Raw genomic sequence first — 23,861 nt, 5'->3', positions numbered from 1 at the left:
GATGACATTGGGGGGAGTTGGAGGGGGGGGAACCTAAAATCTTGGAAAACACTTAGAGTGGAGGGATCGGGATGAAACTTGATAGGAAAAATAAGCGCAAGTCCCAGATACATGATTGACATAATCGGAACTGATTTGCTCTCTTTGGGGTAGTTGGGGGGGGGGAGTAATTCTTAAAAATTAGAAAAATGAGGTATTTTCAACTTACGAACGGTGATCGGATCTGAATGAAATTTGATGTTTAGAAGGATATCTTGTCTTAGAGCTCTTATTTTAAATCCCGACCGGATCTGGTGATGGGGGCGGGGATTTGGGAGGGGGAAACCTAAAACTTGGAAAACAATTAGAGTGGAGGGATCGGGATGAAACATGGTGGGAAAAATAAACACAAGTCCTAGATAGATGTTTGACATAAGCGGAACGGATCCGCTCTCTTTTGGGTAGTTGGGGGGTATTTCTGAAAAATAAAAAAAAATGAGGTATTTTTAACTTACGAACAGGTGATCGGATCTCAATGAAATTTGATATTTAGAAGGATATCGTGGCTCAGAGCTCTTATTTTAAACCCGACTGGATCTGGTGACATTGGGGGGGAGTTGGGAGGGAGAAACCTAAAAATCGGAAAACACTTAGAGTGGAGGGATCGGGATGAAACTTGGTGGAAAAAAAACACGAGTCCTAGATACATGATTGACATAACCATAACGGATCCGCTCTCTTTTGGGTAGTTGGGGGGGGGGAGGGGTTAATTCTGAAAAATTAGAAAAAATGAGGTATTTTTAACTTACGAACGGGTGATTGGATCTCCATGAAATTTGATTTTTAGAAGGATATCGTGTCTCAAAGCTCTTATTTTAAATCCTGACCGGATCTGGTGACATTGGGGGAAGTTTGGGGTGGGGAAACCTAAAATGATGGGAAACACTTAGATTGGAGGGATTGGGATGAAACTTGGTTGGAAAAATAAGCAGAAGTCTTGCATACGTGATTGACATAACTGGAACGGATCCGCTCAATTGCGGGGGGGGGGTAATTCTGAAAAATAAGAAAAATGATGAATTTTTAACTTACGAAGGAGTGATCGGATTTTCATGAAACTTCATATTTAGAAGGACCTCGTAACTCCGATATCTTATTTTAAATCTCAACCGGATCAAGCGTAATTGGGGGGGGGGGCAGTTGGGGGAACCGGAAATCTTAGAAAATACTTAAAGCGGTGAGATCAGGATGAAACTGGATGGGAAGAATTGAAACCTGTCTAAGATACGTGACTTACATAACTGGACCAGATCTGCTCTCTTTGGTGGAATTTGGGGGGGGGGGAATTTTGAAAATTGAGGTATTTGTAACTTACGAAAGGGTGACCAGATCTTAATGAAATTTGATATTTAGGAGGATCTTGGGCTTTAAAGCTCTAATTTCAAATTCCGACCAGATCCTGTGACATTCAGGGGAGTTGGAGGGGGGAACCGGAATTCTTGGAAAACATGAAAATTGGAGTATTTATATCTTACGAATAGATGATTGGATCGTAATGAAATTTGATTTTTAGAAGGAATTCATGTCTCAGAGCTCTTATTTCAAATCCCGACCAGATCTTTTGACATTGTGGAGATTTGGGGGGGGGGTGAATCTTGGAAAAACACTTGGAGTGTAGGAATCGGGATGAACCTTGGTGGATAGAATAAACAAATGTCCTTGATACGTGATTGACAGAATCGTTCTGGGTTCGCTCTCTTTGGGGGAGTTGGGGGGAGGGGTTCAGTGATTTGGCGAGTTCGGTGCTTCTGGACGTGCTAGGGCGATGAAAATTGGTAGGCGTGTCAGGGAGCTGCACAATTTGACTTGATAAAGTCGTTTTCCCAGATTCGACCATCTGGGGGGAAAAGGGAGAGGAAAAATTAGAAAAAATTAGATATTTATAACTTACGAGTGGGTGATCGGATCTTAATGAATTTTGATATTTAGAAGGACTTTGTGACTCAGAGCTCTTATTTTAAATCTTGACCGGCATTAAGCCTCTTATTTTCCTTATTAAATCAATCTATTGATACATAGAATTTTGTTAGAGCTCATACCATATGATCTCTTGGCTCTTAACTCTTCTCGCCTCGTCACAAGTGCCACATGAGCTCTTAGCTCTTGTTTCTCTCAGGTATTGCAATTTCAATTCCGATTTGTATTATAATTGTAAGGCTTTTAACACATTTATCAATCCCTTGTTTATTTTCCAGAACATGCAAAATATGTCATCGATATTATTTAAAATATGTTTGCTAAGTGTATTCCAATCCGCTTTCTTGTAATCGAACCGTGTATCAGTCAAACTTATGTTGGAGGAGTCGTCAGTAGACCACAAACAGCTTTGATACCAATATACAGTTATGTAAACTCCTGTGTTGCCCATGAGAAGCTTTTGGTACGGAGCACTGAACTTGGCTTAAATGAACTTTGACTTAAATGTTTATTTATATAAGCCCCTTGAACTAAAAATAACATCTGGTTGAATCATCTCAAAGTTTTTATGCATTCGAATATTGTAAATTAATCTGAAGAAATGATAAACTATTGACACATAATGAAGACGACTTGGTATCAGCTTCAAGACATTTCAATTTTTCTGGTAGATTGACTTCTAGCTTTTTCATATATGGTTAATTTGAACTTGGTTAAATTTCCTGTTTCGATAATAATGGGTTTTGATTTCCGTTAGCTGGTTAAGAGTAATTTGTATTAATTTATGTGGACATCCCATATCGACATCTTCCCGTATTATATATTCAGCTATTTCCATGATCTGACAAGATGCAAATGTTAGGTCAATTGTGCTTGAGTGTTCATATATGTTAATGCACCAACTGGGGTTACCAAAATTAAATCTAGTAAATCATAAATAAAATCGGAAATATCCTGTCCTGACCTATTTCGACTACCATTTGATTCCCACAAAAAAAGAATTATTTCAAAAGCCCATGGACCATATACACACAAAAATATAAATTAACAACAAGCAAGCAAGGAAATTAAACAACAGTACAAATTACAAACACTTGCAAAAAAAGAATACAATGCGAAAATACCAAATCTAACAACAAAAGAAATTAATCATATAGACCTTTTCTTCTTACTAAGGATTTATCTATATACACTGCCACTCGAAACATTGTGGTTGGGTTACTATTTTGTAGAATACCAGGAAGCATCCAACTAGTCCCATGCAAATAAATTCCCCGTAAATCCAAGAGCACCGGGCATTACCGGAGAAAATGATCCAAGTCTTCATTCTCACCTTTATAAAGGGGACAAACATACCGCCTTTCAGGACCAACTATCATCTTTTTTGTTGAACATTTTTTGCCTGTTCTGGAATGTAGGACAGTTCGCCTTAAGCTGAATCCAACGACGTAGAATCATAGCCGGTAAAATAAATTTAAAATAAACCTCTCCAAAACTAGGTTTTGCCTGATTATCATGATGAAGGGTTGTAGAACCTAAGACCAGCCCTTGCCAATGCTGAATTTCCTGACTCTCTATTATAAATCGTACCTGGCTTTCTAAACATGTTGGTATATTTTTTAATATTTTATAATCTTCATAATATTTTGCCCATTATTATTATAAATGTTTACTACCGACTTATAATATAAGTTTATCATATCACTAGTCAAATCTAAAGTTTCTGCGTTTTAGAAATAATTTTTATTTATTAAAGTGGCTACTCCTCCACCTTTTGAAAGTTGACTTCTTGTTTTTTCTTGGTCCATTCTGGTCACTTCATAACCCTTAAAATTGGTAACAGTTGGGTTGGACCACCATGTCTCCTGTAAACACACTATAGTAGGGTTTTCATCACTTAACATCTTCTTGGATCAAAATAATTTTGACTTTTTCAAGTTGCTGCAGTTTGATTGCCAAAATTTCATTTTTCTGTTTCTGGTGACGCTACTATCTTGGTTATTCTGACTAGCCCCTTGATTCATTCCCGGTTGTTTGTAAAAATTCTTCTTCTATTTTAGATCCTGTTTCATCAAAACTAATTATTCCGGGGAACACTTTTTTCTGCAGCTCTTTTAATTTCTTTAATCTTCAAATTTCTCTTTAAGTTGAGTTTCGATACAATTTTCGTTGTAGGTACAAGGAGTTTTAATATTTTCTGGATTTATACAGTTGCATATATTTCTGGGTGAGCCCTTTCTGGAAGTAAATTTTCTGATGGATTACTGTTTTCAACTGCCGTCAGTCTTTCTTGTCCTGTTCATGCTATTTCAGCATATTTGCTTCTCTCCACAGAACTTGACTCTTGGATGATATTTTACTGATTTCAAGGACTTTGCTATACTCTGGGCAATTTTTATCCCCCACTAATTTGATCTGTGCTCTGACAGTTTCTACATTTAATTTTATTTTGGGTACAATTTTTAGCGGACTGACCTCTGCTGGCACTTTCGACAAGTCTGTGAGCTATTACGACACAGAACTTTCGTATAATTGGCAATTAGTACACCTTCTAGGTTTTGATATCTATCGCATGACAGAAAAACTTAGTGGTCCATTAGTAACTTTATCTGGTATTGGAACCTTTGAGCATTAGAATATTAAAGTATTAGTGGGCGTCAAATCCCTCCCCTATCTTCTTTAAAAGCTTCTTAATTTTTGACATTCCGTATTTATTTTTCCATTCAATTTTTATTTGTTCTATCTCTTCTAAGCTTATGTTTTCGTACAAAGTAACAACTTTCTTAAATTGGCTTAAGCTTTTTGGTGATGGTACCTCAATTGGGTATTTGTAAATAAAATGAAGAGTCTTCAAATCATCGAAGTCATTTTATTTGTTATATTAACTAGAATATCTCCTCTAGCCATGATCTTCATCTCATCTTGGACTTTATAATTTTTGGAGAGCCAAAGGCACGTGGTAACTTTGCTGATCTTATTGCCTAGTACATTTTCTTTCAGTTTGATTATTAATGAGATGATTTCCATACTTTCTGCCTGTTTTAGCCCTGAAATTGAGGAGCTTGTTGACACTGTTCGATGCCTTCTGCTATCACGCCGCCTTTCAAAAGAGCTGTCACTGGTTTCACCTTTTTTAATATTCATATGGTTTCTTTCACTATAACTTTTCTTTTTCACCCCAGTACCTTTTTTAGGGCAAGTCATTTTGGAGTTTCCCTACACCGGAATTCTAAGTTTATTTGAATATACAAATAACTTTCAATTTTTGTTTCCCTTCACTTTGATGTTGTCACTATGAAAGCCAAAAAGAAACTCCCCAGCCAAGAAGGTTAGAAAATTTTCATGGAATTGGATCCTAAGCCGCTAGACACATTATTTCAACAAATCTTAAGATTTGAAAAATGACAGAAGAATTGAAAGACTCCGTCTCTATATTCATAAGGTCAACCAAAGGGATATAATCTTGTAAAGACATGAATATTTAAAAAAGAACAGATCACAAGCAAAAAAATTAATATCCGACAATTCTATGCTCAAATCTGGGCAAATAATAGAAGAGATTAATTGCGATAAAATAAAGGCTGAGGAAAAACTAGTAAATAAAAACAAAACCATTAAAAGAAGAAGAAGAGCAAGTTCAAAAACCCAAACTAAGAATACCCTAAACAACAAATAACGAAAAAAAAAGACATTGCATCTAAAATTTCACCAGAATCAACGTTCCTAATTGTATACAGACCGAAACAAGAAGCACTTATTGAACTCATTTTATTGTAGTTACACTGTGATTAATTATACTGTGAACGAATTTTTCTCTACCATTATTTAAAGGATGAATTGGATCTGCTTCAAATATACTACAAGAGCTGTGCAATTCAGATGAGCTGAACTCACAAAAGTTGGATTTGAATTTTAGATGTTCTCATGAGAGCTAGCTCCAGACCTTGCTCAAAGATGAGTTTCGGCTCTGTTTATACAGCTTTCATTTACCTTGAAACAGGGTGATTGTGACTATTGCCTTGGGCCTGTCCCACTTATAATAAGTACAGCTGGTCGATCCTTGGTTTAATTTATTTGTATGATGGCCAAATTTAAGCAGTTTGAATTGGTTTTAACAAATTTCCGGGGATACCTGCTATGGCCGGTTAGCATCCTAAAAGTTAGTACTGATACTAAAGGAGGCACTAGCTACTTGTTTTGCTATGGATTGCATTCTGAACCCCAAGTCATTGAAGCTAGCTTAGCATCCTTCAAGGAATATTCTGATGAAGTCACTAAGAGTACTACAAGGTAGGTCAAAAATGCAATTGAGGAAGTCCGAACGTCACCAGAAATTTAGAAAATTGTTTCCAAAAGTTTTGCTGCTCTTAATGTGACCCAAAATCAAGAGCGATCACCAGCATCTGCACTATTAGAAAAATTAACTGCAACAGAACAAGACCTTGTGAAAACTATGCAAAGGCTTGAGGGCGATTAAATACAAAAAAACAAGTTTTTTCAACTGAAAGTAAGGAGTGACATCAAAACTTAAAACGCACAGAAATTACTTCGTATATGAAAGAGGCTGCTTCCTCATCAACGCCCCGCTCTTTACGCTAAAGTTTTTTACTGTTTTAGAAAGAAGAATTGAGAGAAAGAGTCAAACTGTAGCGTAAAGAGCGGGGCGTTGATGAGGAAGCAGCCTCTTTCATATACGTAATTTCTGTGCGTTTTAAGTTTTGATGTCACTCCTTACTTTCAGTTGAAAAAACTTGTTTTTTTGTATTTAATTTCTGAACGTTTTTGAATCAATGCATGTTTTGATTTTGGCTCTCCGCAGAGGAATAATCAAAACGAAATTTGAATATTTTTTTTTTTTGGGGGGGGGGCTAAATGGCTTTCTCATAATTTTGATCGAATGATTTTGAGAAAAAAAGAGCGGGGGCGAAGCCTAGATGCCCTCCGATTTTTTGGTTAATTAAAAAGGCAACTAGAACTTTTAATTTTTTACGAATCTTTTTATTGGTAAAAGATTTACGTAGCTTATAAATTAGCTTACGTAAAGAACTTTTGTATTCTCATATTTTTATTACATATATGAGGGGATTCGCCCCATCGTCAGTACCTCGCTCTTTACACTAAAGCTTAAATTTTATCCCAATTCATTAAGAATGACCCCTGAATCACAAAAGCCGTAGAATAAATAGTTGAAATTACTAAAAATACTTTAGCGTAAAGAGCTAGGTATCATAAGGAGGTGAGCCCCTTATATGGGTAATAATTTCTGTTTGTTTTAAGTTTTATTGCTGTTCCTTACTTCCAGCTGAAGAAGCTTTTTCACATTTATTTTTTATTTTATTTTTTAAATAATGCTAGTAAATTCTGCTCTCCCTTCATGGAAGTTTTCTTTTCCCATGACAAATTCTCGAAGGAAAGTTCCCCCAGCATATCCCCCTCTTCTCAACCCCTCCCCCCAACCAAAAAAATCCTCCTGAAAACGCCTGTATACTTCCCAATAACCATTACTATATGTAAGCACAGGTCAAAGTTTGTAACTTGTTGCCCCTCCCACGGGGACTGTGGGGGAGTAATTCGTCCCCAAAGACATAGTTATAAGGTTTTTCGACTACGCTGAATAAAATGGCTATCTCAGAATTTTGATCCGTTGACTTTGGGAAAATAATTAGCGTGGGAGGGGGCCTAGGTGCCCTCCAATTTTTTTGGTCACTTAAAAAGGGCACTAGAACTTTTCATTTCCGTTAGAATGAGCCCTCTTGCAACATTCTAGGACAACTGGGTCGATACGATCACCCCTGGGAAAAAAAAACAAAAACAAAAAAACAAAAAAACAAATAAACACGCATCCGTAATCTGCCTTCTGGCAAAAAATGCAAAATTCCACATTTTTGTAGATAGGAGCTCGAAACTTCTACAATAGGGTTCTCTGATACGCTGAATCTGATGGTGTGATTTTCGTTAAGATTCTATGACTTTTAGGGGGTGTTTCCCCCTATTTTCTAAAATAACGCAAATTTTCTCAGGCTCGTAACTTTTGATGGGTAAGACTAAACTTGATGAAACTTATATATTTAAAACCAGCATTAAAATGCGATTCTTTTGATATAGCTATTGGTATCAAAATTCCATTTTTTAGAGTTTTGGTTACTATTGAGCCGGGTCGCTCCTTACTACAGTTCGTTACCACGAACTGTTTGATTTTAACATTTGTTTATTATTCAATAAAAAACGCCTAAAAAACAGTTGTTTTTTAAACTAACTAAAAAGGCAAAAACACCAAAAAGATTGGTTTTATTCTCATGTGAAATCGGAACCATAAGCTGGAACCTTAATCTAACTTTGCACCACCACCCAGTAAACTTTCTATCATGAACTATTCACAAATAGATTTTACAAACACTGAAGTTTAGCTAGAGCTAATCTGAGGCAATCAGTCATTTCGCTGAGTTTTTCAGCCAATCAGGAAATTCTGACCTGCTTGTAGCTCCTCTTTTCTGCTTTTTTCCCCTGGCCATCTTCACTGGTTACACTCGTTAAACTGAATCAGCTTTAAACATAAACAAACTATTTTCCTGGAGAGAATTTTAAAAAACTTCCTGAAGTTGAGGATTTCGATCACAGTCGTAAAATAAAAGAGAGGAGAAGGATTCACATGCTTGAAAAGCTTGCGAATAATTTTATTCCCCCCCCCCCTATCTCTCTGCTGTAGCTTTCTGGTTCTTAGAATGAAGAACCACCAGGAAACTTCCAAGGGGGTAAGTTTCACCAGACCATTGTTTCAATGCTAATATTCCTTATGTTTCCAGCTTTTTCGAGTAACTTAAACAAAAACTCATCATAAGAAAAAACAAAATCAAAATAATAACCAAGATTACTAAGAAAACGAATGAATCTATGTTGAAAGTTTAGTTTATATTAAAAATCCCAAAAGTCTCAACAATTTTGAATTTTCAATGTTACAAAAGAGTAAATAACGACGAAGACCACACTGCCTTTCCATCACAAACACCAAAAACAAGAAGAACAATAGGGAATTTCTCAAGACAGTGGGAAACAAATTAGAATGAATATTTCGGCCCTATGTCCAAGGGCCGTTCTCAGCAATAAAAATAAACAAAAATAACTTACAAGAGAATAAAATCAATAAAGCCAAAGTGAACATTTTTTCAAAACATTCTCAGCATCCTTACCTCAGCGAAGTAGGCTGGCATTAAAAAAGCGTTTCTAATAATTTTTCACTATCCCATAGGTGGTGGGAATGCTCAAAATCAAACACCAATGGTAGGCCACATTCCTTCTATTAGATGATGCAAAGAAGAATACCATCAAGGAATAGTATCCAGCCGATGGTGCAGTCTCAGACATGCACAACGTATACATAGCCCATATCTGATGCTCTTCCACATCACATTACAAATCAACTTCCTAATATATCGCCGCCAACTCCTTTGACAATTGGTCATCAGTCACCCTCCCTCTACTCAATAAGATCTAATTTCGAAATCTGTTAAATGTAATTTAGTTGTGCAATATAAAGTACGTCATCGTCATCCTTATCCATTTTTTTTTTAGATCATTCACAGACTCTCTTAACCCCCCCCCCTAAAAGATTGGGAGAAAAACAAAAAAAGCGGATAGACACCGAAATATTGACTCTGGAAAAGAAAGAAACAAAGATGAGTAGTAAAAGTCAAACACAATTCAAGAGTGCATTAACAGTAAAATACTTACCAGGTCTTGGGGTAAATATTTTGTATCAGCAGCTTTATTCCAAGAACTAGCAACGTGCATCTTGTAATATCGGACTGAACGGTATGAATTAAACAGTATTTTAAAATACATAGAAACGCAGACAGCTGCACAAGGACCCATAAGAAGAAGAAAAACTGATAACATAAGGACTTGGTAAAGCGGTAATATAACTTTCAATAGCGGTTAATTCAACAGCGCCAAATATCTTTTCCCTTATTTAAATGTATTCTTTTTCCCCAGAGTACTTAACACGACAATTTCTTTTCTTTAAAACATTCAGTTTACTTTTTGTCTTCTTTAAAACATAACAAGGAGCCGATAAACCTCAAAGTAGTCCAATCTTTCCAAAGCTCTTTATTTTGCTAGTTTTCTTTCCAAAACTTTAAAATGATCAATAAGGAAAAACTTTTGCAAGGGTTTGTATGATATATGAAGAAACGACAGAGATAAAAGTTTTACCGCGGAATTTTCATTCAAATGGCTAGAATAGAACAGACAATAAAATGAACAAGAAACCTTGCTTTTTTCGTTTTTGTTTTTTAGTACACTTTCTTCTACGCAATTATTTGAATGATATTAAAATTGAGGAAAGAATAGTTAGTCAAAACTGAGAAATAAAATTGCAAACCTTTCACTATCCCATGATGCTAACTTGCATTCCGTTGCATGCGATATTTTACAGCTTGCAATGACCTCTGATAGTACAATCTTTTAAGCCATGAATAAACTTAATTGTTCAGCCTACGGGTGAATTTCCTAAGATTTTTGTAGATCAGCTTCATTTGTTGAATTTTTTACTTTCACTTTAGTTTTTCAAAAAAAAAAAAAAATAAGAGCTGCACTTGCTCCAAAGGTCACTTTCCAAGGAAACTGAAAGCCCTCGACATGAAACATTTTTTTTAGTCATCTTGTAATCTTAGTAAATCTTCCATTACTCTTTCATAATTTGAAAACTCAGGGGCCTTAAACGCTGTCAATCCATGGGGTGGAACAAGTCATCAATTGGGTCATGATAAAGCAGTAGTCAAGCCTTTGGTCTATAATCATCTGGCAAATATTTAGATACCACTTTTGTTTAATAAAGAAATCTCCTTGGAAGGTTTTTAGGGGCTAAACAGAACGAAATAAAGACCAAATCTATTTGGTAGATCGAAGAGATCAATATGGATATTTGATGATGATCCAAACATTAAAAAGGTTAAAAAACAGACCTGTCAGATCTTAGTCACGAAATTTGATTGCGGAGAGGAGTGTTTTGACTACGTTTCTATAATGACTATCTTTCTGACTATTTCTAGAGGCTAAATAACCTTATACAGAAGTCTTTACTTCTGTATGAAAAGATTTTGTAATTAAAGAAGATTGAGATTCATAAGTGAGAATATACCAGAAAATAACGCAAGTATGGACGTATATGGAAACTTAACTGAGCCTCGTTTCATTTCAGAAAAATTTAAAGTTATAAATAAAAGGGACTAATGAGCACAATTATGTTTCTAACAACATACTTCATTGCATACAGCGAATTTGCCACATGAAAACAACCAATTGACGACAGTTATACCATGTAGGGATTTAACTTAGGATTCTAATCGACAAATTTTATTAAAATAAACTCTTAAACATCCAGATGACGCAATGTAATTGCGTCCAGATTCCTAGACATAGTAAAAATCTCAAAGCGTTCCGAGTCAAATATATCATAAAGGTCATGGGGCCAAATATCATCGCTACAGCAATCCAGGTCACCCTGACATTTTTTTTTGCACTTCTCTAGTTCACTTTCAATATCTTTGTACTGATCTTCTAAGCTGTCTTTGACGGACTTATAACACTCATCTAGCTTTTCCACATCGTCAAATTTCAAAAACAAAAAATCGTCACATTTAGTATCTTCTAGTACCTGCTGATATTTTTCTATTTGTACATCGATACTGTTCCAATCTGTTCCAAAAGTTTTTTTTAACCAATCTTTCAAAATCGTGAGATTTTATTGTGGGATTGTTTTAGTTTTTCAAAGGCACTTTTCCAGAAGGATTCAAAAGTTTTGAGAGCTATTTCCTTCTCTCTCTTCTTAATCTCTCTCTCGTCAATTTCGACGGCTACTGTTGTATCAGCTTGAGACGAGAGTACGAGCGCAGGTTTGCTACGAACTTGTTTTATCTCTTTTTTGTACTCTCTTTTCAAAGACAGATTCAGCTTCAAGAATTTCTCTCAGTGATAAAAGAAGAAATTCAGGAAGTACGAATCCCTGGCCTAGAGGCGAATCTTCAGAAAATGAAGCAGATTTTATAAAGGACTTGTCGAGTTCTGGTGTATTTACTTCAGTATCATCTGTAGGATGCAGTAAAGTCTTTGTAATTTCATGATGCTCATCTGGGACGCTATCTCCTACTTTGATATGCACAAAAATAGAAGGTAAGCCAAGCGGCTGACCCAGTTCATTACGAAGTGGGATATACTTGTAACCTGGAGAAATAGCATTGATAGGTAGAGCCCGATGACCAATGAAGCGCCCTGACGCTTCATAAACAGCCAGTCGCAGGAAAGCGAGATCCGGGAAAACCACTCTAGAAAAAACAAAAGGATCCTCATCGTACAAAGGATTAATTCCGTTCGAAGGTATAGTCTTCGTACGAAACTTTTTAGTGTCAACTGGAATTCCATACATCTCCACCCTGACATTTGTCCCAATCCTTTTATCAGAGAGCAACTGCCCGGATATTACCTCGATAGAAACTTTTGCAGGGACAATACTATCAATAGTTGATTGAGATCAAGGGTTAAATGATATGTCTCCCCGTCGCATGAAGTCCGGTTTAAGAAGGTATCCACAGTGATTGTTATAGTCAAATAACGCTAAGTTTAGCTGCATAAGAACATCTAAAGTCTGAAAGTTTAGTGCTGCCATTTGGACACCTGCACTCCAAAAAAGATGAGGTATGATGATATTAGATGATAATCGAAGTCCATGGGGGTACTACAAACTAATAAATATAATGTAATAAATACAAACTAAATATAACGTAATAAAATATTGTCGTTATAAAAAATATTGTTGTAATAAAAATATTGCAATAAATATAATGTAATAAATACAAACTAAAATAAAAACTAATAGAATAGTCTACAAACTCAACTGGTTGCTCTTCTAAAAGGGCCTTAGCTTTCCATTCAGTAAAGGATGACATTTCATAATTTTTCTGTTATAATTTAGCCTGCTCAAAGGAATGAAAACGAACAGGTTGTACATAATTGACGAGGTCAGAAATTTCAGCACTCGCTCCAGTTTCTTTACCAACAGTACCCTTTCCAGCCATTATCGGTTGTCGCAGCTGCATTTGTTCTGTACTAAGCTTTTCTGCTTTTGAATCATTTGGAGCTTCTTCCATTACATCATCATCACCACTTTCTTCATTTTCATCAATGATATCAGGTTCCATTTTGATATCAGCATTCTTTTTATTTTCTATTATTATCTTGCGCTTTAGCAGTGAAGGTGGAGGTAAATAATAGTTAGGCTTGAGTGGATAACCAATTGTCAATTGCCCCGTCGAGCAACATCTCCCCAAATAATTATCGGCAATATTTGGCAATTTTGGCTTGATTGCTTTTGCTACAATGATTTTCAAAAGACAAAATAACAGGGTACTCAGAAGTTTTGAAAGCAGATTCAGCAACAGCATCAATGGCATCTTTCGCTAGAATCTTCTGGACTAGAATATGACCGTGCTTTACAATTGGTTCATTGATAAATCTACCATCCCAAAAATCGAGTTCAACACAGCGACAGCCTGACAGTAAAATTTGTCTATACATTTCTGATGACGACTTGCTTGTAAACTGGTTTCTGGTCAGATATGTATCGTGTGAAGAATTGATAAAATAATTTGCTAATGGCCTTGTCATTTCATTACAAAGATCAAGTTTATCGAGTTTTACGGGTAAACACTCTTTACTGATAAGATAACGCAACAAACGTTAATGCAAAAGTAGTCCACAAGGTCCATGCGTTGTAGATGGTTCATTCTGATTTAATATTTCAAAGTCCTTTTGCGTATTGGCGAAAGGATATACCATATCATCGAGTCGAGGATCTCTCTGCTGCACATTATTTAAACAATCTACAAATTGATCAGGTGTTAAAACTTTTTCTTTTCCTCACAAATTTGGGCAAAAATTCTATCAACTTCTGGACGGACCGTCAACTTGCGGTAAATTTGATAAAACATTTTCAAGGTAAAAAGTTTTGATTCTATGTATCTTTTTGGCTCCATTGATTTTTCGTCATCTATGAAATCAAACCAGCGAACATCAGCGAATTGAAGCACCTGTTCGACTTGTCTCCTATCTTCTTCGTGCGAGGCAAAACGTTTCTCTATATAACTAACTTGCAAGAATCTATGTCGGTCAACATTAAATAATAATCTCGTATAGGCTTTTTTAAGAAATTTTTTAACTGATCCATTAAGAGCACGCAGATTATAAGCCACTTTCAATATCTCATCACACCAAATCTTGGCAACATCCTTACTGCGACAACTGAAATTCACAAACCTGACATTCACAAAGTCATTGCCATAACAAATTCTTACAGTTCTATCTTCAAGACTATCATCAGACCCAAAGTCAACATGGTTCCTAACACCTGTCCTGGTATCCCGAATCAAACTTATATCCAAAAAATTGGTTTCACCACACTGTCCAGTCCAAGACAGGAAAAAACAATTTTTATCAACTTTCAATATAACGGGGGTAGAATGAGACAAATCTTCATCCCACTTGATGAATAGTTCACCTTTTATAAGGGATGGATTCAAAGATTCAGGCTCCAGCTTCACGAGATTTCTAAAAAATCGCCATGAAAGAGAATGCAATGAATCAATATACCCGCCAAAATTTCCACTTTTATTAATAAAGAAGAGATAAGAACCACAAACATGATACAAACCAGTGCTGTCACTTATTTGAAGTACTTTTACTTGAAGTACTACTTAAGTAAAATTTTTCATTACTTGTACTTGTGCTTAAATAAAAACTAGGGTGTACTTATTACTTGATACTTAAGTAAGATTACGAAATACTTATTACTTAAGATACTTTTAATGTACTTGTTTTTCAAATATTTTACCTTTGACACGAAAATTTTCTGTGTGTGTGCTTTGGCAATGTACAAGAAAACATCACCCTTTAGATTTAGAGTAAACTCAGATATAGCTCTATGCACTATTTTTGGATATGAAATAAGGTATTTGTTTTTGACAAAAAAAAGTTAAATTATGATTAACACTTGGTTTAATTTTTGTTTCAAAGTTATATAACAACAAAAATTGAAATTATTTCTCAGTTCACAGGTTCACAGTGAGCTAAAATTCCTTGTTTTGTTCTAAATGTTGCATACTGTAGTCCATTTGGCCTTATATTTCTGACATTAGTACTTAGGTTTTGTCATCTCGCAACTGCACCAGATTTCTACCATTTCATCATCTTCAGGACCAGATTATTGGTAAAACTGTTGAAGCTATGAATCTTTGCCCATCTAAATGTTGTCTGCAATAAACAAGTCTAGGGAATTCTAGCTGGATCCAATGCAGTGGTATTTTGTCAAATTCGTTTCAGCAAAATAAGGTATTCAGACGAATCTGACTTCAGATTTGTCACTCCATTCATAAGCTATAGGCCCTGCTAAATTAAAGGAAAACTCAACTTTCTTAAGACTTGAAACCCTCTCCCCCTCGCCCTATTTGATATAGGGTTTGTAATACCAGAACTTGATATGAGCCCTGATCTTCGGCATCTTTTGTCTAGTTTTCATTCGGGTCCATTTCTCCATTTGCCAGTTATACTAAATTAAACAGAAAACTTAAATTTTTCAGGAATTAAAACCAACTCCCTCTTGTTATCTCAAAACTTGATATGTGTCATGGTCTTAGGCCTCTTTGGTTCAATTTTCATTCAAATCCATCACTTTAGTCGCAAGTTGCTCTGAATTAAACGAAAAACTGTTATTAGCAGGTAAAGCCCTCTCCCCCCTGTTTTATTTGAGCTAGGGTCTTCATCTTTCAACTTTATGTGTATCATGATCCTTGGCACCAAATCTGGCCATCAAAATTTTCCAACCAGTGGTTCCCCCCTATACGTGATTACACAGACGGACGGACAGACAGACAGAAGGACGGACGGATTTTGCAACGTCTTAGGTAGCCATGTTGGCTCATTGGATCCAAAAAAAGGAAAACAATAGCATGTCATCATCCAGGCATCATCACCTATTTGGATAGTGGAAAATATCGATCAAGATAGGTTTTTGAGATCTGTCCGCACATCTGTGCAATCGAGTATAGCGGGAGAACCGCCTGTCAGATTTGTATTAAAATTGAACTATTTGGATAAAAATTGAGCTTAATTAGGGCGATGGGGCTTTAAGTGTTAAAAAAATTCGAGTTTTTCATTTAATTCACTGTAATTTGCAAATGGAGAGATGAATTTCGATGAAAATTGAATAAAGACCCTAGCTTAATTAGGGGGAGGGGGTTTTAAGTTTTTGCTTTAATTCAGTGTAACTTGCGAGAGATTGATGGACCTCAGTGAAGATTGAACCAAAGGTGCCTAAGACCGTGAAAGGCATCAAGTTTTGAGATGAAAACCCTAGCTCAAATAAAACGAGGGGGAGTGGGTTTTAAGTGCTGAAAAAATCAAGCTTTTGGTTGAATTTAGTACAACTTGCAAATGGAGCAACGGATCCAAATGAAAGCTAGACCAAAGATGACTCTATAGCTGCAATCTAGTATGGAAAAAACCACAGGCCATAGCAGCCAAAAGGGTAAAAACATGCTTAAAGCAGAAAAACTCTGTTTCGCAGGGTAAATTTGCCGTTAATGCTGACTCGGGAATGATACCTATTAGTTAGTCTCATATTAATAGTAAAAGTTTATTGCGGAAACAAAATTATGGTAATTTTTGAAAAGAGTTTGAAACGCTGATAAGTCTTCTTCCTTTGTTTTTATCTTTCACCAATACTAATAGGACACTAAAACATTCTGGAGAGCTACATAAGGTCATTTGAAAACTATTACTCACATTTAAGCCCTTTTTATAGATTCGCCATGATAAAATCACTATAAAATGGCTTACGGCACAAAACCTGATTTTAATGTCATTTCTGGAGTGTAAAACTGTAAACCATAAAAGGTTTACCCTTGAAATCTCCATGATCAAAGACCCCTAAACATGTGATTAACATTCCCCTCTTGGAAACTCCCATGAGCAAGTAAAAAAAATGAGTTTTGAAAAAGCCAACAAGTAAAAAAAAAAAGAAAAAAAAAAGCTCAAATACAAACTGATCCCTTATTGAAGGTCCTATTTATTTTCATGTGAGCATTAAATTAAGTCCTAACTATGTTGACCGTTTTTACAGTATCTTTGGAAATCCCCCCTTTCTTGTAAATTATTTCCCAGAAATCCAAACACGCTGAAAATTCCTCCGGATAATTATCCTGGAACATGTCCACATGCAAAATTGAATAGACAAAGAGAAACTAATATAAATAAGAAGTATTTCGTATGCGAATTATGTCAAATCTCCCCAGTGTAAAATTTACCCCTGATAGTTCATCCCCCGAAATTCCCCTCCACATGGAATATTCTCCCCTTGGAAACCCGTCCTCAGCACAAAATTACCACCCCCCCCCCACCCCTGAAAAATGTCTGTATACATCCAAATAAGAAATACTATACATAAACAATGTGCGAATTTTATAACTTAAAGGCCAATTCCTAGGGGCTAGGGGGTCATGTTATCTTCAACGGCATAATTACGGAGTTTTCAACTATACTAAATAAAATGGCTATCTTGAAATTTTATCGGACGATTTTGGGGGGAAAGGGTCGGGGAGGGAAAGCTAGCTACCAATCTTTTTTGTCACTTAAAAAGTGCACTATAACTTTTAATTTCCATTCAAATTAACTCTGTTCCAATGTTCCAGGATCATCTCGTCCAATACGATCACCCCTAGAAAAAAAAACAATAAACAAGCATCCGTGATTTTTCTTCCGACAAAAAATACGAAACACTACATTTTTGCAGATAGAAGCTTGAAACCTCTACAGTATTGTTCTCTAATAATATACTGAATTTGATCGCGTGATTTTCATTACGATTATTTGACTTTCAGGGTGTTTTCCAACCATTTTCCAAAAATCCGGCAAATTTTTCTCAGGCTCGTAGTCTTCTATAGGTAACACTAAGCTGGAACCCGAATAATGCGTCGATTCGTTTGATATATTCATTGATATCAAAATTCCGTTTTTTAGATATTCGGTTGCATTGAGCCGTGTCGTTCCTTTCTTACAGTTTGTTACCATGAATTGTTTGATTAGTATTACGAAAGACATTCTTGGGAATTTCAAAAGAGCTTGATACTCGGCTATGTCTTCTTTTTCTTTCTTATTTCTCCAGCACAAGCGGTTCACTGGAATACCATAGGGGCATTGAAATAGGTAACTATCCCTGCTTCCTGGAATCAGGGTTTTAATCCCCAGCCCCATAAAGGCATGCCTTAGCTGGTCACTGAGTTTGATATTACATAGGATACTTCATCCGAAATTTCTAAATAAAAAGACGATTGATTCACTATTCAAATCTGATTCTAGGTATAATATTGCTATCATTACAATCATCGTTAAGAACATTTTTTTGTGGCAGATATTTCAATTATCTCTTCAATTACCTCCTGATTGGTTTCATACCTCTGAAAGTTTCTTCATTTTATTTCTGACTGTTGTGTATACCTAGACTAGAAGCTATATCCTACTAAATGTAGGCCCAAATAGAAACACAAACTGTTTCCAATTTTAGACCCAGGGCCCAAACTCAACAACTCTCCCTTCTGCTCACATTTTTTAAAACAAACTAATCATGGTATTTGATCTTTGGCCGAAGCTAGAGCCAGATTTTTAGTTTCTAATCAGCGCTATTGTTCTTATGCCTTGTAATGCGTCGAATCAAGCTGAACCTTATTTAAATGGGGGTTGAGTTACATGGGGAAAAGTTAAAACAGGGGTTGAGTTGGATGAAGGTTGAGTTAAACGGGGCTTAGTTGAATGAAGAGTCACTTAAATGAGGGTTGAGATTTTACGGAGATTAATTTGAATAGGGGCTGAGTTAAACGGGGCTCAGTTGAATGAGGGTTCAGCTAAATGGGCTGAGTTGTACGGGGGTTGAGCTGAATAGGCCGAATGGGAGTTGAGCTGAGTTGCACGGGGGTTGAGTAAAAGGTGATTCAGTTAAACGAAGGTTCAGTTGGACATGTATTCAATTAAACAGGGGTTCAGGTACATGCACACCTATTTTTGTTCGTTTTTAGTTTTAATGATTATTTGTCTAAATTTCTGTTACTTTTTCTGGTGATTGATCTGCTCATCTATAGCGGCATTGGTTATCTTTACGTTTGGTGTGATTACTCGCTTTAATTTCTGTTCGTTTTGGGTTTCATTTATTCATTGATAGAAATTTATGTTCGGTGCAAGTATGAATAATTATGTGACTTTATTTCTGCTCTTTTTGGGTTTTATTTACTTTTTCTTTTAATTTTTTTCCAAACACACCTTGTAACTTATTTTTGTCCATTTGTAATAGGTATAGTTTTACTATTAATTAAATTAGGAATGCTTGTAGAGTTTTTAATTTTTTGCAAGATCTAAAATCTCAGAGAGTAATGTACATTTTGAGCAAAATTTAAATATTTAGTCAAATTTTCGATCAGCTGTCATTTTATGGAACATGCTTTCAATAGTGGATTTGCTATTAGAATATGATCGATGGGAGGGAGATTACTATTCATATTAATTGAAAATCCGTAATTTTTTCCCTATAGAGCTGAAGCAATTCTGCAGACATCCTCTAATCAGGATCGTTACTAACCAAAATGTTTGTGGGGGGTGCAAGAGACTTTACCAACTGGCTGGTCATTTTTACCGACTTTTTGTCAATAATTAGCACAATGTCCATTTCGAATACAATACGTAAAATCACTGCAAGTCGGTAAAACCGCTGCATTTACCAACCGCGATTTAGATTTTGGTACATATCATGTCACTATTTTAACGCTGTTTATTTAGCCAAATGAAAAATTGCGGCCCCATCTGTAAAGTCACGGCAGGAGTCGGTAAAACTGGTGCGTTCACCGACCAAGTTTGAAATTTCCGTAGATGACGTGTCAGTATTTTAGTGGTCTTTATTGAACCGAACCAAGACTTTTCTTGCCCTAAATATACACATATCTTAATCCTCTATACTATTAAAACAAACTTTTCACATCATTTTTTGTTATTACTTTTTTTGTTTAAATAATGCACGCCAAGGTCATTTACTGAAAAGATTTCTGTTTTATCGTCTTTAAAAAAGGGATACTATGAATCAATGGAATCAGATTTCTTCTTAATTTTTCTTGTCAATTAAGATTCCTTTGAAGTCTGCACGGACCAAGACTTTAAAAGCAAATCAGCGAAAAAAACCTGATTTTTGGCGATAACAAATCCAAATAACCACCTTTTCTTCCAAAATTTACTATCCTTGTTAAGATCCCCTTGGTTGGGGATACCGTAAGTTTTACGCTGATCGGAGAAAAAAATACTTGGTCTGATTAGGGGCTATATAAATCGAAATGTTTCATTTTGTTTTGTTCGTACACGCATGTCAATTAAGTTACTGACCGCCGGGAGACAAAAAAAAAAATTGGCTTATTTTGAGTGCCATGAATTAGCTGTTTTGGGTGTCGCGAATCACAATTTCTTCTAAATTTTGTCTTCATCGCCTTGTTTTTGCCTATCAAGGAGAATATATATTTTGTTGGGGGAGAGCGAATAAACTAAGCCAATCTTTATATCTGATCTACCAAACAGCTATCGCATTATCAGCTCCAATGGGAATTATAGTCTATACTTGGTTAAGTAACGATGTAAATGAAAATAGAAACTGCGTGTTGCCATACTATCACAACGATGTATCTACAATACATTGGAAACGGCTTCAAGGGTGCCGGCAGGGGGACCATGGTTCCCCTTGAAATTTGGGACTAGAAAGTAATTATAAGGAAACCAAAGGAAAGAGAGCAGAATACGGAAAAACCATGGGAATATTCGTGTTGCCCCATTGTTGACTGCCTGTCAATAAATTTTGACCATTAATAAGAAAATGAAAGTTCTAATTTGTGACCATGTGACCCCTTTTGAGTTTTTCACAAACATTTTTCTATATGATTTGGATGAAGCAACAAAAAAAATTCAAATTCTTTATAGTAATAAATGGTAAGTAAATGACGATCCATGTCAATGACGAAAATATAAGAGCCTAATTATTGATAACATTCAATGAAAAAATCAACTTTTAATGGTGATCCTAAATAGGTATTTATTTATTAGTAATTAGTGTAGTTATTAGTATACTAAAAAGTTCGTATAATTATAGAAGACACAAGGAAAACAACCTAATAAGGGGCAATTTCGGTAAAAAAAAATATGCTGTCAACTTTTGCTAGCATTGCAAGAGTACCCATGAGCTGATACATGAAGCCACTATAATCAGAAATGTTTCCCCTGAACGAAATGCTGGGAAATTCTGTTTTCCCCCCAGAACGGACCCGTTTTTTGTGTTTCATTATCATTTATTGTTTTTTTCCAGGGATGACTGTATTTATCTAGTTGTTACTTGTATAAAGATTAATTTTTTACAGTTGTGAAGTATAAAGGTGTCAAATGTATTGATTTTTGATATTTAAAATTAAATTAAAAATATCGGCTTCAAAATTTTTATCCAATTTTCATAATCTTAGTTTTAATGTTTTACTTTGAACAAATTACTTTGATAATGTATTACTTCTTACAAACACTGACTCTAAAGGCATTAAGTACTTTGGTGTCTAATAACCAAGTTCAAAACTGTCAATATTGTTTAAAAAAATATCCGTCCAATGCTTTGGCATTCCTTAACAGAGCTGAATGCTGGGATATCTTAGTTTTTGTAAGTAGGCTATTGTTTTCTGTATCTGAATTTCTAAATTTTCTACATTACTGAAGCCATCACAGCCTCTACAGTAGGATTTTCTTGTTGATAAATACATTACATATATTAATTTAAATACATTGAAGTACTTTTTATAAACAGAAAAAGAAAAATATTATCATTTAAAATTGCTGAAAACTTAGTTCCTTGCAGTATTTGCCACCCCAAAAAAATTTCCTGGCGGGTTTGATGATGACCTGCCTTGCCTTTTCCACCTCGGTGCTGGTAGATAAGGGAATGTAACATTTTAGCTGGATAGAAATATTTTTTTTTTAATTCCTACTCCCCCTACCTCTTTCAAAATTTATCTGAAGCCTCAGGAAGAGTAAGCAGCTTGTCCATTACAATGAACTTTTATAGTAATCCACCCTACCCTAAACAATGACTCACGCCCCTTCATTATAGCTGATACGCAATTACATATCACTAAACGTAGCCTAATTCCATTACAAATAAAGTGGATCAACTTGGTTGAATCCAGGACAACCGTTCGTCGTTACTTCTTTTGCAACTGGGAAGCCTAAAATATAGTTATTGATACTTTTAAATCAATCATCTTCTCAGAATTTTAAATTGATTGCAAATCTGTCCTCTTCGGGTAAAATCGTAGTTTGGTGCCCTAAACCACCTGAACTGTCATCTAACTACCACTGCTATTTTGGCGTCTGCCCCCTCCCCTGGAAAAGTTTCTGCCGGCGCCCTTGAAGGTCTTGGGGTATGAAGTTGAAACTTTCAGGGGCTTTTAAGGGGGTTAGGTCAAGTGGACGTTGAACTCTAACTAGGGAGAGAGGATAGAGCTAAATCAAGAGACACTGTGTGCATCCAGGTTATAAGAAATATAATGTCTATAACATTTAGGGAAGGACTAAGGGGATGAAATTGAGACTTCCAGGTAATATTGGAAAAGGAATGATTATAACTAAAACATTACCTGCAAGTTTCAATTCCATCCCAGACAACAAGGATTTATGTAGTGTCTTCTTATTTACATCTACTCCCTCTCAAGAAAAATGATTGGAGGCCCTCCCCAAATACTCCTCGAAAGTTTCAAACCGCTCTCTCAGGCAATTTTTAAGATGTTCCAGATAATTTAAAAACTCGGGTGCAAATAGTTCCTTCTGAGTTACTCAAGTAAGCATGCATTTTCCAGAGCATACCATTAGGAATCTAAGGGAATATTGGCCTAGCGAACGATACCTAATATGTCTTAGCTGTTCGGAATACAAACCAAGACCAGACTTGTTCGAGCTTTCTACTAAAGCATATTTTTGAACAATGTTTAACTTAATACTTAGGGCCATTGCCCTTGGGGCGATGGGGTTCATACCAACCCCGGAGGCATACTTATTAGGCCTTTTGACGTTTCTAAGAGAATAGTTATCTTAAATAATTGGTCCGATATCATGAGGGTTACGTAGAGGAGGTAGCAGGAAAAAACATGAGAGGGACGCTCTTTACCCTCCAATCGCACTGACTCTTAAAAAGAGCAAAAGTATCAATTTCCAATCGAAGAAGCCCTCTCAAATTTTTACAACAGTCTCTTCCATACGAAGCGGCAGGAGATTTTTTTCGCCCCCATCTGGCCTGAATCTACCTAAGAAATTCGTTGGCTAACAGTTACGGCCCTCCAAAAATAATTAAACTAAATTGCAATTTACAACTAAACTAAAATTCAACTAATTGCAATTGCAGCTAAATTGGAATTCAAACTAAACTGCAATTCAAACATAAATTGCAGTTTAATCACTGTACTAACTTTAAAGTTCATTTAATATAAATATTATAAGGTATCACATTTTGTAGAATTTCGATATTAAAAAATTAAACTCTACAGTTTGTCAATGTGTCTGCCTCAGACGGCTTAAAACAGAAGAAAATGTGTATTAGTAGAAGGATCTTATCTATTCATTGTTGTTTATCAGAACACAATTTCTAATTACCTTAAATTTTCAATCTCAAAGTTTTTAATTTTGAAAATTGAATCGAATAAAGCTAAAAAAGTCAGAAAGAAGGCGTGAACTCTTTTATTGGTAAAAATGCGTTTCGTCGGGAACAATTCCTAAAATTCCATCCTGCACCAATTTTTGCACCATCC

The 23,861-nt window shown here is 35.7% G+C and overlaps 1 protein-coding gene across 3 annotated transcripts in view; it reads right to left on the bottom strand.

The window, feature by feature from the left end:
- The window catches only part of LOC136043567 (uncharacterized), a 187,309-nt gene that overhangs the window by 124,778 nt on the left and 38,670 nt on the right, over positions 1–23,861 (bottom strand). The window contains exon 2 of one of the 3 annotated variants that reach the window (XR_010621655.1): positions 12,851–15,255. The exons of the other annotated variants lie outside the window; for them this stretch is intronic. The gene's annotated coding sequence lies outside the window, so the exon portion shown is untranslated. Of the gene's footprint in view, positions 1–12,850; positions 15,256–23,861 lie in introns of those variants that run through there. 3 annotated transcript variants of the gene reach the window in all.

Source organism: Artemia franciscana, chromosome 2 (genome assembly GCF_032884065.1).
Source record: "Artemia franciscana chromosome 2, ASM3288406v1, whole genome shotgun sequence".
In the NCBI taxonomy this organism is placed as follows: Eukaryota; Metazoa; Arthropoda; class Branchiopoda; order Anostraca; family Artemiidae; genus Artemia; species Artemia franciscana.
This window is presented reverse-complemented; position numbering and strand designations above follow the sequence as displayed.